Source organism: Armigeres subalbatus, chromosome 3, assembly GCF_024139115.2.
Source record: "Armigeres subalbatus isolate Guangzhou_Male chromosome 3, GZ_Asu_2, whole genome shotgun sequence".
NCBI classification, from domain to species: Eukaryota; Metazoa; Arthropoda; class Insecta; order Diptera; family Culicidae; genus Armigeres; species Armigeres subalbatus.
Window position 1 is genome coordinate 122,619,919 of NC_085141.1, and position 17,521 is coordinate 122,637,439.

At 42.7% G+C, this 17,521-nt stretch overlaps 1 protein-coding gene across 1 annotated transcript in view; it reads left to right on the top strand.

The window, feature by feature from the left end:
* The window catches only part of LOC134225830 (phospholipase A2 inhibitor), a 78,753-nt gene continuing 61,232 nt past the window's right edge, over positions 1 to 17,521 (top strand). Inside the window, exon 1 of the mRNA XM_062706203.1 lies at positions 1 to 958. The gene's annotated coding sequence lies outside the window, so the exon portion shown is untranslated. The remainder of the gene's footprint in view (positions 959 to 17,521) is intronic.

The window sequence follows — 17,521 nt, forward strand, 5'->3', positions numbered from 1 at the left end:
AATCAAGCTATGCGAGTAATCCGTGGGAGGCAAAGGTTCATGTTTTGTTTCCCAACCAGCTCCAGACAGTTCTCGGTGTCGGTCCCAGCGGACAGGTCGCACGTTGCTTTGATTCGCTACCATTTAGTCGGGCAGTGATGTTTTATTACGTCGCGGTTCATAGCAGTGTGGGAGAGCGAACGCGCGCGTAGCGTAGGTAAAACGTGGTAGTCGTGCTTTGCGTATTTACGTACATCTGACTTTGGCTGGCTAACTACCGCTGATCCGGTCAGACACATTTACCTGTTGGAGCCTCGTGTGTGCTGCATACGCTTAAGGTGTGCGTGATGGCGACTTGTTGAAGAACTTTAGCTGGGTTGCGCCTGGCTTTGAACGCGACTTCGCCGTCAATGGGAAAGCTATGAAGTCACCACAAGGCACGGAAAGTCATAAAAGTGTTGATCTTTGCGAGCCTAAACTCGCACCTGTGCGGGAGGTGCATTGTGAATAGTGAAAAATTTATTGAAATTGAAGAAAAATAGGGCCGACTATTGAATGCAGCCTTTTTAAATTCCAAACAAAAAATGGAACAGTGTATAAACAAGTGTTTGCAATGTAAAAATAATAAAAAGTAGGAATGAAAAATCTGCATCATTTGGCAAAAAAAAACTCGTTTTCAGTGAAGAGCAACAAGCGGAAAGAAGTTAGTTTACAATAAAGTGGAAGCCGAAAAAGGAGCAAAGTAATCACCATTAGATCAGCAGTATTCGCGTTCGAAGCAGTCAGTGTCAGCCGTGTTGTGTTACGTTGAATGGTGGAAGGCATCTTCCAAAAGCAATCACCAAGCACCCCACCGAATGGGAGACTTGCTTGTCATTTCCGCCGTGGATTATCTCCGGAATCACGAAGCAGTACCGGCAGATCGTTGTATTCGAGAAAGTGCTTGAAAGCCAGATAAAAAAGGAACGAAAGGAACGAGGTGAGAATTACTTCATACCAGTTTTCGAATGTGCATCTATGCAGTCAGCGGAAGACATTGAGCTTAAACGAGTTAATCACCTAGGAGTGATGAATTCCTCGGGGAAATTGTACATTTAATAAATTGTATCTGTTATAAATGTATGCACGGTTGAAAATTCCGAAATGCGTTCAACGCTTTTACGGTCCCACTGCGAATTGAGACAATTGAATTCGACAACCAACGCGAAAGAGCACAATTTTTATTATCATTTTATTGTTAAATAGCGAGTAAACGTGATTCACACATGAATTTTTCAATTAAAAATAGCAACGAATATCGATTGCTAAGTCGAATTTAAGAACTGCAGTTTGAAAATAGTTTATGCTCACGCGTACATACCAATAAATGTACACTTTCAAATGATGTACACTGGGGTCGCTTTTTACGCGGATAAATTCCCACGATTTCCAGGTCTACCTCTATTTTCACTTTTTTCAAATACCATCTGATTTTTCTTCGATTTTTTGTCTTTTTTTTTTGGGAATATTTTAGTAAATCCAAAAGCTAGGAAACAAATAGCATAAAAAGCGACCGCAGCGTAATGCAATACACATAATTTGTGTGAAATATTCAAAACGACATTCTAGTTGCCAAAACTATTTAAGATTTGTTCAAAAGCTACGTCTATGCTGCTAGGTTGGTTTAACAAAAAGCTATTTTAATTCATACCATCCATAGCTATGACGTTATTCGCAGCAACAATACATACGTCCTTTCCCTTCGTCTTGGAACTCCAAGCATATTCACATCAAGCAGTACCTCAGTACTAGCATCACTAGCGCTACTCGTGTTAGAGTAATGGTTGAACCTATCATTGCCGTTTCGCTCTTCAGCGGGACAAACGCTTTCCGTACTGCCCTGTGATGTTCATATCACAAACGAGGTCGTCTGCAAACCGAATACTTGATTTCGCACATTCAAACGATGCATGTGTCATCCTAATCAGTTTCGCCAGAAAAAAATATGTGCAGGCATCATCCACTGAATCGCTACGCTCCTTTGAAATCATTGAATAGATGGTGAGTGCTCAAGTTTTTCAACTGAAATCCTAGCTGAAATTCGCCGACGAAGAACTTTTGAAGCGGTCTCAGTATCTCAAACAGGCTGCGCGCCAAATCTTTGTATCCTGGTTCAGAGAAGCAATCCATCTGTAATTGGCGTAATATTAATGAACTCGATGGTCCACAAAGACCGGGATCCAGGTCAAGGCTGTCGACTGTTGTTGGCAAGCGAGAATGGCCTGATTCATGAGTGTTTCGGGTGGTCGCTTTGCACCATAGCGATGGCACTGACGGAATCAGTCACGTCAAAACACGTCTAGGTTGGACTATTTCCGGAATCTTAGCCAAAATCGATGGAACAGCCTACGCAAGCCTCCATATTTAAGAGTGTACGAAAGGTTGCGAGCTGCACGACATAGTGAGGGAGCTCTTTTCTGTAGAAAGCGTAGGTGTAACAGCCACCACTGGCCCAGAATCGGATGATGACAAGCGAGCGTGTTCAATTCTGACCCATACGACCAAGCGTGTTTCGAAAAAGTTCGAAACTGGGCTTGGCGTTATGACCACCTCAAGTTTCCCGATAGCTTTACTATGACGAAGCGACGTAAAGAGTGCTCTGAGCGGCGATTGAAGGCCGATACAGAACTTGAAGAAAGTGTTCAACGACAAATCAAAGAGTATTGACAAAGCGGCTACATGCACCTCGCGACTCCAGAAGAATTACCTTTAGCAGATCCTGCAAGGACTTGGTACCTGCCATTTGGGGCGATTCGGAACCCCCGAAAACCTGGGAAAATAGAAAAGCTTTCGGGGGTTCCGAAAGAAAATAGAAAATAGCAAATAGAAACCAATAAAGAGAAAGTGGTAGAGCGAGTTTTAGAATTGTCCTGGCTTCCGAGCGAGGAACAATTCACATTTGAGGTAGGTGTAGACTTGGAAGAAGTGACGCCGACTAAACGCAATGTGTCATGCGTCATGAGCGTATTCGACCCCCTCGGGCTGATGTCCCACCTTTTAGTGCACGGACGAGCCATCATTCAGGATGTTTGGAGAACCAAGACAGGCTGGGACGAAGTAGTGTCTGCTGTTATTTAAGAAAAATGGAGAAGATGGATCGCTGAGTTCGTGGTGCTTGCAAAAAATCGTATCAACCGTCCGTATTTTCCTGAGTTTCCATCGATTGAAATCGAGCAACCAGAACTGCACATATGCACTGATGCGAGTGAAGGTGCCTTTGCTTGCATAGCATCAATTGGCATGACAGTGTATTTGTGCTGTGATGGCTAAGGCAAAGGTGGCACCGCTCAAGGCGTTGTCTATTCCACGTCTGGAGCAACAAGATGCGAGAATGCTGAAGGCTATTACCGAATTCTATTCGCCTTCAATCTTTCGCAAAGTTCGGAAAGATTCGGAAACCGTGTTGGCGTGGATTCAATCGGACCCCTGACGCTACCGCTAATTTATAGCTTGCAGAGTTGAAGAGATATAATCCAATACGAATACGGAAGACTGGTTGGGTCCCTTCAAAACAAAATGGTCCTTGTCTTAGTTCCACCGCTAGATGGGTTCAAGGTCCCGAATTCCTACGACGTCCTAAAGCAGAATGGCCAAAGAAGAGTACACTCAACTAACCACTTGAAAGGAGGCTTCTGAAGGCCCCAGGAGGCCTCCGAGCCTCCTGAAAGGAGGCTTACGAGCCTCTTGAAAGGAGGCCTTCAAGCTGCTTGAAAAAAAATCATTTTGTTCATTCGACGATTTATTCGTTTGATCTTTTATTCCGCAGCCCTTCATACATTGTGCTGATTGTGGAAGGCTGGATTCAATCGGGATTTATTGTATATCATGTACAGTTTAATTTTTTGAAATAAAAAATACACAATTATCAAAACTTTATCAATGAGTTTTGATTGGAAATATAATACGTCCGCCATTACGCATTTTTGTCCGAGGTACCCCCTGGGGCATGCGAAGGTACCCCCATGGTACGTCAAGCCGTCGTACAAACGACTAACGGCATTCGCCGCCGCCCCATAAACAAAATTGCAGTGCTTGATGTTCAACCAAGGCCTATAGCTGACTAGAATACTCAACAGCCCCTCCACCAAACATTCGTCAGTCGCCGGATCCGCAGCCCATACGGTGGCGTTTGGGAGACGCGCCTTACCGTCACGGCTGCCTGATGGCGACTGACAACTTGTTCTTCTTGGAGGCATTCCTCCAACGTTACCCGGTTAAATGGCAATCGAACAATACAATGATCATTGGATACACGACATGGACAAACGGACACAATGGACGCACGATGAGATGGACTGGCAACGACAACGATAATGAGAAGCGGCAATCTAAAACTAGACTCTGTGTGGATTCTGTACAGCAGCATATCACAGTAGATATCAGTATCTCAGATCACAGTAGCGGTTAAGTAACACAGAGTGCCTGAACAAATAAAGAAAGGAATAAAAAAAAGCTCCATGATGTGTCCGCTTACATCCAAAACATTTTTCAAGATCTCTACTAAAATAAGAATGTTGAATGCCACTGAACTTAGTTTAAACTTAATTTAAAGGAAGTCTTAGGGTCGATTTCTTCACCTCCGCTTAGGCCTTTAATCGTGTTTAAGCGTATGGGTAAGCACCGCTTAGGAGTTAAGGGGAGGTGAAGAAATCGGCCCTTAGACCAACGTAAATTCTTGAACATGATAACTTTTGTCGGAAGAGAATCCACGTCTGCTTGGCTGAGAAGTGACTGTTGCTGAAGTTTTCATTGGTAGTGAACTACGTCTAATATTCCATACAAATAAAGTTTGGGTTATTCTTAAAACATGTAGGGGAAATGACGGCTTTGGCAGGTTTTGTTCTATTATTGTCAGGGGTTTTTGTTGACCAAATTTTATGAAATTTGGCCACAATATTCTTTGATATGCAAAGAGTGTTTAGGCTAGATTTGAGTATCATTAGTTATAAAAAACTGCCTGACAATAATAGAACAAAACCTGCCAACCCCATCATTTCCCCTACATAGATTATTAAATAAAGGTTTATTAAACAATATTCATTTGGTTGGCTGTCACGTTGTGCCAAGGCCAACTCGCCTGCTCAAATGCACTCAGTCAATTTATTATATTGGAAATGAGTCTAATATGTGTGCTCGTGCAATACTTTACTTGTAATCAAAGTATGCAACTATCTGCCGCTTCTGTTTTTAAGATTGGTGGTACTTCGCGATGTATCTTAATTTTTGATTCTAGACAGCTCTTGTTTAATAAACGATTCAAATAACGTAATACCTTTCCATAGATGTTTAGCGGCATACATATCTTCTTAATAGCGCAAGGTGACACTAGATACCTACTGCAAATACAGTATCGTGGCTTTTGCCTTTCACTGTATTCATCTGCACTTCTCTGTCACCGCGATACTTAGCCCGCGCCACATATCTGCGGTGTCGCCAGTTTCTCAAAAACGTGTTCAAAAGAACCTCCTTCCACAACCACTAACTAGCATGTTGCGAACTGAAAACAAACCGCAAGCACCACATTATCATGTTGGGCACGATTACTTACAACGCTGGAGAAGTTTTTCTGTGCCTTCCGTTTCTTTTCCACCTTTTGCTCGAAGCAACACCAGCGTTCTGTTCTGTCACCGTGCATGCTTCATTGGATGCATATATTCAAAATTGTATCCACACCATAAGTCACCCTGCTGTACGTGTTTGTTCAACTCTTTACTCGGCAGCAGGGCGGCCCAATGTTTGGCTTGCGGACCTCATCCGGCCCACAGCTTTATGTTCAACCGTTGAGCACTAATAAATCACGTTTGCAGAAAGCAATCACACACGAACAAGGTGTACAGCATTTACGTCATTTTCATTTAATTTTCGATGATGTAATCACTAATATTTCAATTCTTCCATAGAATTTTAAAATATTGAAACACGAGAGCAAGCTACCTTTATCGTCCTTTGGCAGGAATTCTTATTTTTGCCTTTCTCGTACACCAAAGTGTAACGAAAAGGATATATGTTCGCTTCAAAGACAATTTTTCGATAGAAAGCCCATAGACCTTAAGTGTTATATACCAATCGACTCAGTTCGGCGAGTTTAGGCAATGTCTGTCTGTGAGTGTGTGTATTTATGTAAGCAAAATAAAATTCACCTATCTTTTAGGCAATGTGTCTTTTGCGAAATTGTTTCGCACCCGAAAACATCCTATTTCCGGTATGTACTCAGCATCAAGCCAAAATCGATTAATTAAAAAAAAAGCTAATGCAAAAATGTTCCAAACAGTTGTTGAACAAAAAATGATTCATTATTCTTGGAATAATTCGTTTACGAATAAATATAAGACGTTTAATCTGGGCCGCGATTTAGACACGTTAGGCAGGCCTGTTCTAAACACACATTATGCACAGCTCTTTAAATTATATAGGGGGAATGACGGCTTTGGCAGGTTTTGTTCTATTATTGGCAGGGGGGTTTTTTATGACTGACTAAGCTCAAATTTGGCTTAAACATTCTTTGCATATCAAAGAATATTGTGGCCAAATTTAATAAAATTTGGTCGACAAAAACCCCCCTGCCAATAATAGAACAAAACCTGCCAAAGCCGTCTTTTCCCCTACTCATCGCTATTATCGTTTCCATAAAACAAATACCGTCGTGCGGGGCTTCTTCAAATCGGGGGCTACTTTGAACATTTTGAAATTGTAACGTAAATTACCATCAAATCACCATAAGTAATTGGTGATCATGATTAGAATAGTGTGAAATTAATATCTACTATAAGATGATGAAAAGAGTTAGTTATAAATAATGTTAATGAGTTAACGATATTCGTTCTATATTCACTATCCTACACATCATATGCTACGCACGAAGTATAAAAGATTCAAATCTTAGAACGGACTCATATTCCGAACCCTTTTTTTATTTGGAAATTAGTTTAAAATCCTACTTCATTGAGAAGTTTCATATGCTTTTCACAAAGCTTGATGATTTGATAATTAATTTTGAGCATGTTCGATTTAGAAAAATAAACCATTTTTTCCAGTAGGGCATTAGTTCGAGGTAAGTATTAGTGACCAACAACGAAAACCCATTTATGCCAGTTGATACATTTTCGGCGCTGCACAGAAGAGTAACTATTACAAATTCGTGGCCAAAATCTATTTTTTTGAACATTTATACATTAATATTTTTTATATACTCAAAAATATTCTGCATACTGTGGCTATTCCATAAATATCCCAGATTATTCTAAAAAAATACAACGGGGCTTAAAAATGAGGTATTGAATTGAGGTTTTCGTGCTTTATTTGTGATGTATCAAGCAAATTTGATTTTTAAATATCAAAAATGTTGTTATTAAGCTATTATTTGTACATAATGAGTAAATTATAGTTGTATGCCTCTATTCTGCTTATCAGTATAAATAAACTATAAATGTTATGTTGTAGGCGAACAGGGTTGGCCATTTCTCACACTTCAGCTTGAAATGTACAGAGATTTTCCAAGTAAAGAGAAGTGTATAGATTCACACTCGAGAGCGTTTACACGGGAGTGTGATTAAAGCCGAAAGAAACATGATCGATAAAGAGTGAGAATATTTTCGGTCGCGTATTTTGTTGTTGTGTATAAAAAAAAGCGCTCACAGCAACTTATTTACATGGAATATTTAGAACACAGCCTAATTGCATACATAATTTGGTAAACAGCAAATTGTCGTGATTAATTATTTTAGAGTGTCTTAGGGGAAATGCTACAAGGTTAAAAGACTATTATTCTTCCATTTACTTCCACTATTAATAGTGGAAGTAAATGGAAGAATAATAGTCTTTTAGCAAATTGTCATTTTCCTGCACACTTTACACTTGTGGGCTTGTGTGATGAAGAGAAAGTGTATTTCTGCACGATACACTCGGAAACAGATCGAGAAAGACAAGTTTTTAAACCTTCTCTTGAATACTCCTAATTCTCGGTGTGACGCGGCTTTATGCTTACCGTGCCTGCGAATGAATGGTTCATTCATTTATTTAGTTAACATCTAAACAGATAACACTGAATCAACAATTTGACGCCACAATGCACGGTTCGAGGCCGCATCTCTCCATCCTCGGATACGCCCCACGCTCGCCAAGTCGTTCTGCACCTGGTCTGCCCATCTCGCTCGCTGCGCTCCACGCCGTCTCGTACCTGCCGGATCGGAAGCGAACACCATCTTTGCAGGGTTGCTGTCCGGCATTCTTGCAACATGTCCTGCCCATCGTACCCTTCCGGCTTTAGCTACCTTCTGGATACTGGGTTCACCGTAGAGTTGGGCGAGCTCATGGTTCATTCTTCGCCGCCACACACCACACACCGCCAAAGACGGTCCTAAGCACGCGTGTCTCAAATACCCCGAGTGCTTGCAAGTCCTCCTCGAGCATTGTCCATGTTTCATGTCCGTTAAGGACTACCGGTCTTATTAGCGTCTTGTACATGACACATTTGGTGCGGTGGCGAATCTTTTTCGACCGCAGTTTCTTCTGGAGCCCGTAGTATTTCACGACTAACATTGTTATCAGCCGTTAGCAAGGATCCAAGATAGACGAATTCCTCGACCACCTCGAAGGTATCCCCGTCTATCGTAACACTGCTTCCCAGGCGGGCCCTGTCGCGCTCGGTTCCGCCCACAAGCATGTACTTTGTCTTTGACGCATTCACCACCAGTCCAACTTTTGTTGCTTCACGTTTCAGGCGGGTGTACAGTTCTGCCACCTTTGCAAATTTTCGGCCGACAATGTCCATGTCATCCGCGAAGCAAATAAATTGACTGGATCTGTTGAAAATCGTACCCCGGCAGTTACACCCGGCTCTCCGCATGACACCTTCTAGCGCAATGTTGAACAACAGGCACGAAAGTCCATCACCTTGTCTTAGTCCCCGGCGCGATTCGAACGAACTGGAGTTTTTGCCCGAAATCTTCACACAGTTTTGCACACTATCCACCGTTGCTTTGATCAGTCTGGTAAGCTTCCCAGGGAAGCTGTTCTCGTCCATAATTTTCCATAGCTCTACGCGGTCTATACTGTCGTATGGCGCCTTGAAATCAACGAACAGATGGTGCGTTGGGACCTGGTATTCACGGCATTTTTAAAGGATTTGCAGTACAGTAAAGATCTGGTCCGTTGTCGAACGGCCGTCAACGAAGCCGGCTTGATAACTTCCCACGAACTCGTTCACAATTAGTGACAGACGACGGAAGATGATCTGGGATATCACTTTGTAGGCGGCATTAAGGATGGTGATCGCTCGAAAGTTCTCACACTCCAGTTTGTCGCCTTTCTTGTAGATGGGGCATATAACCCCTTCCTTCCACTCCTCCGGTAGCTGTTCGGTTTCCCAGATTCTGACTATCAGTTTGTGCAGGCAGGTGGCCAGCTTTTCCGGGCCCATCTTGATGAGCTCAGCTCCAATACCATCCTTACCAGCTGCTTTATTGGTCTTTAGCTGTTGAATGGCATCCTTAACTTCCCTCAAGGTGGGGGCTGGTTGGCTTCCATCGTCCGCTGAACTGACGTAGTCATCTCCTCCGCTGCCTGTACTCTCAGCGCCATTCAGATGTTCCTCATAGTGCTGCTTCCACCTTTCGATCACCACACGTTCGTCCGTCAAGATGCTCCCATCCTTATCCCGGCACATTTCGGCTCGCGGCACGAAGCCTTTGCGGGATGCGTTGAGCTTCTGATAGAACTTGCGTGTATCTTGAGAACGGCACAGCTGTTCCATCTCCTCGCACTCCGCTTCTTCCAGGCGGCGTTTCTTCTCCTGAAAAGGCGGGTCTGCTGTCTCCGCTCCCGTCTATAACGTTCCACGTTCTGCCGGGTACCTTGCTGCAGCGCGACAGCCCGCGCTGCGTCCTTCTCCTCCAAAATCTGTCTGCACTCTTCGTCGAACCAATCGTTCCGTCGACTTCGACCCATATACCCGACGTTGTTCTCCGCTGCGTCGTTAATGGCTGCTTTCACTGTACTCCAGCAGTCCTCAAGAGGGGCCCCATCGAGCTCACCCTCTTCCGGCAACGCTGCCTGAACTTTCCAATAGTCGGTCTAAACTCCTCCTCTTGGCCAACCTGAGCGTTCAAATCTCCTATGATGATTTTGACGTCGTGGCTGGGGCAGCTGTCGTACTCACGTTCCAGCTGCGCGTAGAATGCGTCCTTATCATCATCAGTGCTTCCGGAGTGTGGGCTATGGACGTTGATTATGCTGAAGTTGAAGAACCGGCCTTTGATCCTCAACCTGCACATTCTTTCATTGATCGGCCACCACCCGATCACGCGCCTTTGCATATCGCCCATCACTATGAAAGCTGTTCCCAGCTCATGTGTGTTGCCGCAGCTCTGGTAGATGGTATGATTACCTCTAAACGTTCGCACCATTGGTCCCTTCCAACAAACCTCCTGCAGCGCTACGATGCCGAATCCACGGTCCTTGAGCACATCGGCGAGTATGCGTGTGCTCCCGATGAAGTTGAGAGATTTGCAGTTCCACGAACCGAGTTTCCAATCGCTAGTCCCTTTTCGTCGCAGTGGTCTTCGCCGATGGTTCCGGTCCGTACTCTCTTGTTGATTGTTCGTTGCTTATGATTTTTTAAAGGCTGGCTTGCAGGGCCTGACACCAAACCCCCTAAATTTCCGGTGGACCATGGTGCACAGTTTCACTTAGAGTCCCTCGCTGGCACTCGGACGATGATCAGCCGCCCCTAACATGGAGAACAGACGCTGTTGTGAGCCGATCCTGACATGGAGAACAGACGCTCAATAAGATTTGCACCTCCGGAGAGGAGCAAACCCCCCTTCCCTGTCAGCATACGACCATAGTTCCCACCGGGGTTGGTTACCCGATCTTCCCTAAGGTTGCTCGTATCCCGGCCAGCACCGCGGGGAGGTAGGGATAGGAGTTGCTGGGTAAGAGGCTAAGGACCGCGAAATGGGGTCTATTTTATTCCTTCAGGTACGCGAAGTACCAATGGTACGCTTTACCCAGCATTTGCCGTGCCGTGCGAATGAATGGTTAGGAGGGTCTAAAAAGAACCTAACCGCTAACGGAGCCTGTGAAACACCAGGGCACCCTTCACAGTATTGAGCCCTTACTGCGGTAACCGGAGCTATGGCGTAGTTGACTTTTTGCTTCTCCGAAATAATCGCCAACTCTTATTCAATCTCAACTTGAGGTTAAATAAGGGTGGGATTATGAGTATATTTTTATTTAGTTTAGTTAGTTTTTCAACAAATTGTCACCTATATGGATTCACTTTATGCGTTATATACATTGTACTCTGTGGTTCGTCTTTGACGTTCTTGATAAGATACCAGTTTGGTTTCATCGTTGCTGTTCATATTAATGCTGAAATTGTGGAGTGTATTATCTCAATTCGCAATGGCTTCAGTTAAGAAAGCTCAAATCAATCTTCAGCATAAAAGAACAGCAACGATTAATCTCTGTAGACTTATGCAAATTGGCAATTCCCAAGTGGCTTTGGTGCAGGAACCCTATTTTCGCAAGGGTACTTTCTACCTTGGTAACCTACCCGGGCAGAAGCCATGAACAGAATAACATAACATTGACTTGATTGATATAAGAGATAAAATAACAGGCAACAATATCAAAAATTTGCACTGAAATATCATTTAAATATCAAGATATGCTATGGATAAGAACAAACTAATGGCACATGATATCGATCACTTCTTACAAAAAGCATAAGTTGATCTCCTCATGATATTTTAGTGCAAAATTTTGATATTGTCGTCTGATCTTTTATCTCTTATATCAATCAAGTCCATATCTCATTTTGCATTTGATATTATTGAGCTATTTTCGTCTACTCGGGTAGTGAACCCGGTTTTTGCTGCTTTCAGAAAAGAAATGACAAACTCTAGATCAATGCCGCGTGCGTGTTTATTTATAACCAGACTAAGGCCGGAGTGGCCTGTGCTGCACATAAAGGTTTTCTCCATTCAGCTCGGTCCATGGCTGCACTTCGCCAACCACGCAGTCTGCGGAGGATCCGCAAATCGTCCTCCACCTGATCGATCCACCTTGCCCGCTGTGCACATCGCCTTCTTGTTCCCGTCGGATCGTTGTCGAGAACCATTTTCACCGGATTACTGTCCGACATTCTGGCTACGTGCCCGGCCCACCGCAGTCTTCCGATTTGCGCGGTGTGAACGATGGATGGTTCTCCCAACAGCTGATGCAACTCGTGGTTCATTCGCCTCCTCCACGTACCGTCTGCCATCTGCATTGTTCCTCCACGAGCATCGTCCAGGTCTCGTGTCCGTAGAGAACTACCGGTCTAATAAGCGTTTTGTAGATAGCCAGTTTGGTACGGCGGCGAACTCTATTCGATCGGAGCGTCTTGCGGAGTCCAAAGTACGTACGATTTTTAGCCACTATGCGTCTTCGAATTTCTTTGCTGGTATCGTTATCGGCGGTCACAGGTAAGCCCAAGTACACGAATTCTTCAACCACCTCGATTTCGTCACCACCGATAGAAACTCGTGGTGGGTGGCTTACATTGACCTCTCTTGAGCCTCTTCATATCATGTACTTCGTCTTCGACGTGTTGATGACTAGTCCAATCCGTTTAGCTTCGCTTTTCAGTCTGATGTAGGCTTCCTCCATCCTCTCAAAGTTACGTGCCATGATATCAATCGAACTCGTCAGCGAAACCTGGACGGACTTCGTGAAAATCGTACCACTCGTGTCAATCCCTGTCCTTCGTATTACTCCCTCCAAAGCGATGTTGAATAGCAGACACGAAAGACCATCACCTTGCCGTAACCCTCTACGCGTTTCGAAGGAACTCGAGAATGTCCCTGAAACTCGACCTACGCACATCACCCGATCCATCGTCGCCTTGATTAACCGTATCAGCGGCATTTCTGCAATACCTTACGTATGGCGAACACCTGGTCTGTGGTAGAGCGTTCACCCATAAATCCGCCTGGTGCTGCCCCACGAACTCTCTTGCAATTGGCGTTAGTCGGCGACATAAAATGTGTGCTTGTTGCATGTGTGCTTGTGTGCTTGTTAACAACTCTATCGTTGCTACACTTTGCTCTGAACTAACAACCAAAGATGTATGTGCTGTCACAATTTATGCAACTGGCGGAACCCCCGTCAGGAAATACCTCTATTGTTCGGTTTATTTACCCCTACAGATGATTTCAAACGAGTTGTCATATATTGCACTTTTAAAGGCCTTCCGCTAATTGTCGGCAGTGATTGGATGAGGGATCTATATCTGACCATCGCTACATTTGCTTTGATCATTGTAACATTCGCAGACCTTGCGTTTTAGAAATCCTCGTTCAACAAACTGGGATCTTTATACAGAGTTGCTCACTACCAAATCTACCTATCTACCTTCCATAGAAACTCCTAATAACTTGGATAATGCAGTTGATACTACAACGTTGCACATTAGACTGGCCGAGCCTAGTATGGGGAGAAAAAACGTCGTCTTCTTCTACGGGACACCCCGAGGATTTTGCCTTTAGGTAAAAAAATCATTCTCTGAAAATTTCAGCCTGATCGGTTATTGCATAAGCTGGCGAAATTGATTTGAAATTAATATGGGGGTTTCAGCCGAAATATATGGGAAAATACACCTCTGTTACTATTTCGTACAGGAAATTCGATGGAAGAGCCCGATTGAGCCCAGATTTGCAGGAAATGGTTAACTTCATGCTAATGATCAACTCCACATAAAATTCTACTATGATTAAATTAACTATAAATTCGTTTTTGGCTGATTTATTTGGAGTTGGATTGAGCACTTTGAAATTCATTAATTGCCATGAAAACATACGCATGCAATCAATCCTGGGGGTGCCCCGTAGAATCCGACGACTTTTTTTCTCCCCATAGGGGAAGGTGGGTAGACTTGATCCCTTGTTTTATCGAGAACTAAAGTAGTTTTGTTCTAGCGTATTTTTTAGTATAGATCCTCTAGACAAATGACCTTTATGTGGTGAGTTATTTTTTAGATTGACAACCTTATTTATTCTGCAGGGCGGTTTGTATGTTTTGACCTTCCAAAAGATTTCACATTCCATCAAAGTTTTAGGATATTTGGATTTGAAGTTATTGCCTCAATATGGAGACATTTGATCCCCCATTAGTCACCCATACAAAAATTTGGCGAAAAAATTCAAAAAAATATAAATCTGTTCTCAGGCTTCTAATTTTTTGTAGATTTGACAGATTTGATGAAGTGTTGGCAGGAAAAATCATTTATTGCGTAGATATCATAGAAAGGGGATCAAGTCTCCCCAAATTTTAAAATTGCATGTTCTGTCGAATTCAATAACGAAAATCGTTCATGTATACGCACAGCAATTCGAAAATTGCGCGTATTTTGAAGGAAAAATATTTTAAAAATCTGAGGGCACCTTTCTAATTTTATCAAAGCAAGTTCTTGGAGAGGGATCAATTTCCCCCGAATATTTTAAAAGTAGATTTTTGACAGCACTCTAAAAAATCGATTGTGTATCAATAACAACAATAACTTAAGGACTGTCATACATCGGTAAAGTTAAATACTATATTTCTTAGAGAGTCTGTGTGGAAATCGCGTATGTTTATTTATTTTTGGCTGAGATACATCGGAAATCAGAAAAGGGGATCAAGTCTACCCAGTCTCCCCTACTAGGCTGGGCCAATCTAATATAGATTGATGAAGATCGATCGAAGGTAGAGCAGGTGCAGGCGTCTATTCGCGTGAGCTGAGATTGGAACAGTCACACTCACTGGGTAAACACTGCACTGTCTTTCAAGCAGAAATATTTGCCATCTTGTGTGGAGTGCAATCTGCACTGCAACAACGCATTATGAGCAAATTAATATACTTCTGTTCAGATAGCCAAGCAGCTATTAAAGCTCTCGCTTCGGCCAACTCAAGGTCGATGTTAGTAATCGCATGTCGAACTCAAATTGAGGTACTGAATTCAGATAATACTATACACCACATATGGGTACCTAGCCATTCTTCCAAAGCTGGGAACAAATTGGCTGATGAGTTAGCTCGTGATGGAGCATCACATTCCAGAAAATGCTGGTCCTGGGAAAAAACAATTTTCTTTCCCCAATGCGCCTTTCCAATAACTAACTGCAACCAAACGCTTGTCCAAACATTTGCGTTAAAATTTCACTTCGTGGTATTATTGTCCGACAGCCACTCGGTGATTTTTCGCTGAGATGCCTCAATTTGAAATAAATGTTCAGCATCGCCACTGATGGCGCGGGATCGCAATTTAGTTTGTAATCAACCCCTTCTTCACATAAAATGCTGGTTCGTTTAGGTTGAATGGTCTGCATCAACCACGACGACGCGACGACCACCACCAATGTGATGGTTGGAAATGTTACCAGCGCCTTCGCGCTGCTGTGTCCGCTCCACCGTGTCCGCTTTGCGTGAAATATTGTTTGAACTGAGGATTAGATCCAAACCCCTAAGTTGCTTGATTTTTATGTCTGTGCTTGCGATGCATATACGTGATTGGTTGGTTTGCCTACTTCTAAACTTTTTATCAATTATTGATAATAAATAGCTTTAAATCAGTTTTTTTTAGCGTATAAGCGTATTATTGATCGATTGGTCTAAAAAATTGAAAATCCATCGAGAAACAGCTGAGATATTAACGTGCAAATCGCAAAGTGTACTCCAATATCGAAAACACAGACGTAGTCCTACGTCAAAAAAAGGTACATTATGGTGTAAAGATAGTATGCATATATTTTGTCATACCTAGCAATGATAAGTCCTTCATAAAACACGTTGATGTATTTTTGAAAATCTAATATTTAAACCACTTTCCATAAATTCTGCACAAGATGCAGAGAAATCAGTAACAGACCCAATTTTGGTTGAACTCATTCTTGTCACTCAAAGTTCCAATACGCAATCATATCCTTTACGTCTTCTAGAATATCAACAGATATGGTAAAATAGTTATGGGATATTCTTTGTCACCCAAGCATAGAATTTGCGATCTACAACTACGACATTAGCTTTTCAATTACTCAAAATTTCGATATGTATTCAACTCAATCTTTTACATCTTGGAAGATCAACAGACATCGTAGGATAGGTTTGGGATATCCTGGGCCATCCAGACTATCCTTGAGTTTAGAACTTTAGGTTTACAGCCACGACACAAGTTTTATGTCGTCACTCAAAGTATATAACATCGTTTTGCAAATCATTGGACATTGTAATAGATTCGGGATTTCATGTGCCATACTTTCAAAGACAGTTTGGATGACCCAGTATATTCCAAAACTACTCTATTGAGCTTCCAGGCCATGTAATGGATATAATCGAATTTATATCAAAACTTTTAATAACAAAAAAGCTTTTTCAGTAGCTATTCATGTCCCGGTGTTTTCTTGTCTTTCATCAGTTGTAACGAACACTGTTGAATGCTTTTCGAGATTTTTAAGAACGAGAAAAGCCTTTTAGCAGCTTTAGATCTACAACTTAAGACACAAGGTTAGTTTTGATGGTTAAGACAAGACGTCCAAGGAAAAAAGTAGTTAATTAATTGTCACGGTAACTTTTAATTCCGGATTTCTTGCTACTCAGTGAAATTGACGCATTTTTTAAACCAATACGTTCACGTAGTGAAAGCACGAGATTTAAAAAAAAATTGAGGTTTTTATCTATTTTTTTACACTGTAAGGTGGATAGATTGCAGACAAATTGCAATTCACCTATTATTTACGATTTTTGCTTCATCTTAGACACCAATAGGCCTAAATAACGGCAAGAAATAGTTTTGGCCATGATTCGACTTTTTTACTGCTATGAGCGCTGTTTGGAATTTGAAATAAAATGTTGGCAGTTTGATACCATGCTGAGGGTGGCTGGGTTCGATCCCCGGTACCAAAAATTGATTTAAAACTATTTGCTGTGTAAAAGCCATGCACCGACCTTCCAGCAAACGAGCATTCCGTGATCACATTTGCAGTCTCGCTCGTACTGTGTAACACTTGCGAGGGTTATCACTACAGTGAAGCTACACTGCGAACGAGTAACGTCGATGACTCGATGAGTCAGTTTGTCGTATTTGCATTCAACGGAAGTCGCTCCTCACGAAAAAAAAAATCTCTTAGACCGCAAGGGCTGACTCACATCCGAACCTTGCATCATCCGTTGTCCTGGCCAACCAAGTTTCGAACAGAAGCAAAAAGTCAACAGGTTGGTATAGATAGGTAGGTACCAACATTCACCGCATCGCAACCAATCGGTATCTAACGACGACGACAGACGCGAACTGCGATGAATAAAAAGCTCTCTGCCCGTTTCCAATCACACATGGCGAGCATTCGTTCTTTTGTGCAACACGCGGTGCGGTTGAGGTATTTTTATTAATGACTCCCGCGAGCACCGAACGCAATAATGTCTTGCCTGAATCGGCAGTTTGCAACAACTGCCGACTAAAGTGCTTTGGTTAAAACCGAGAGATATAAT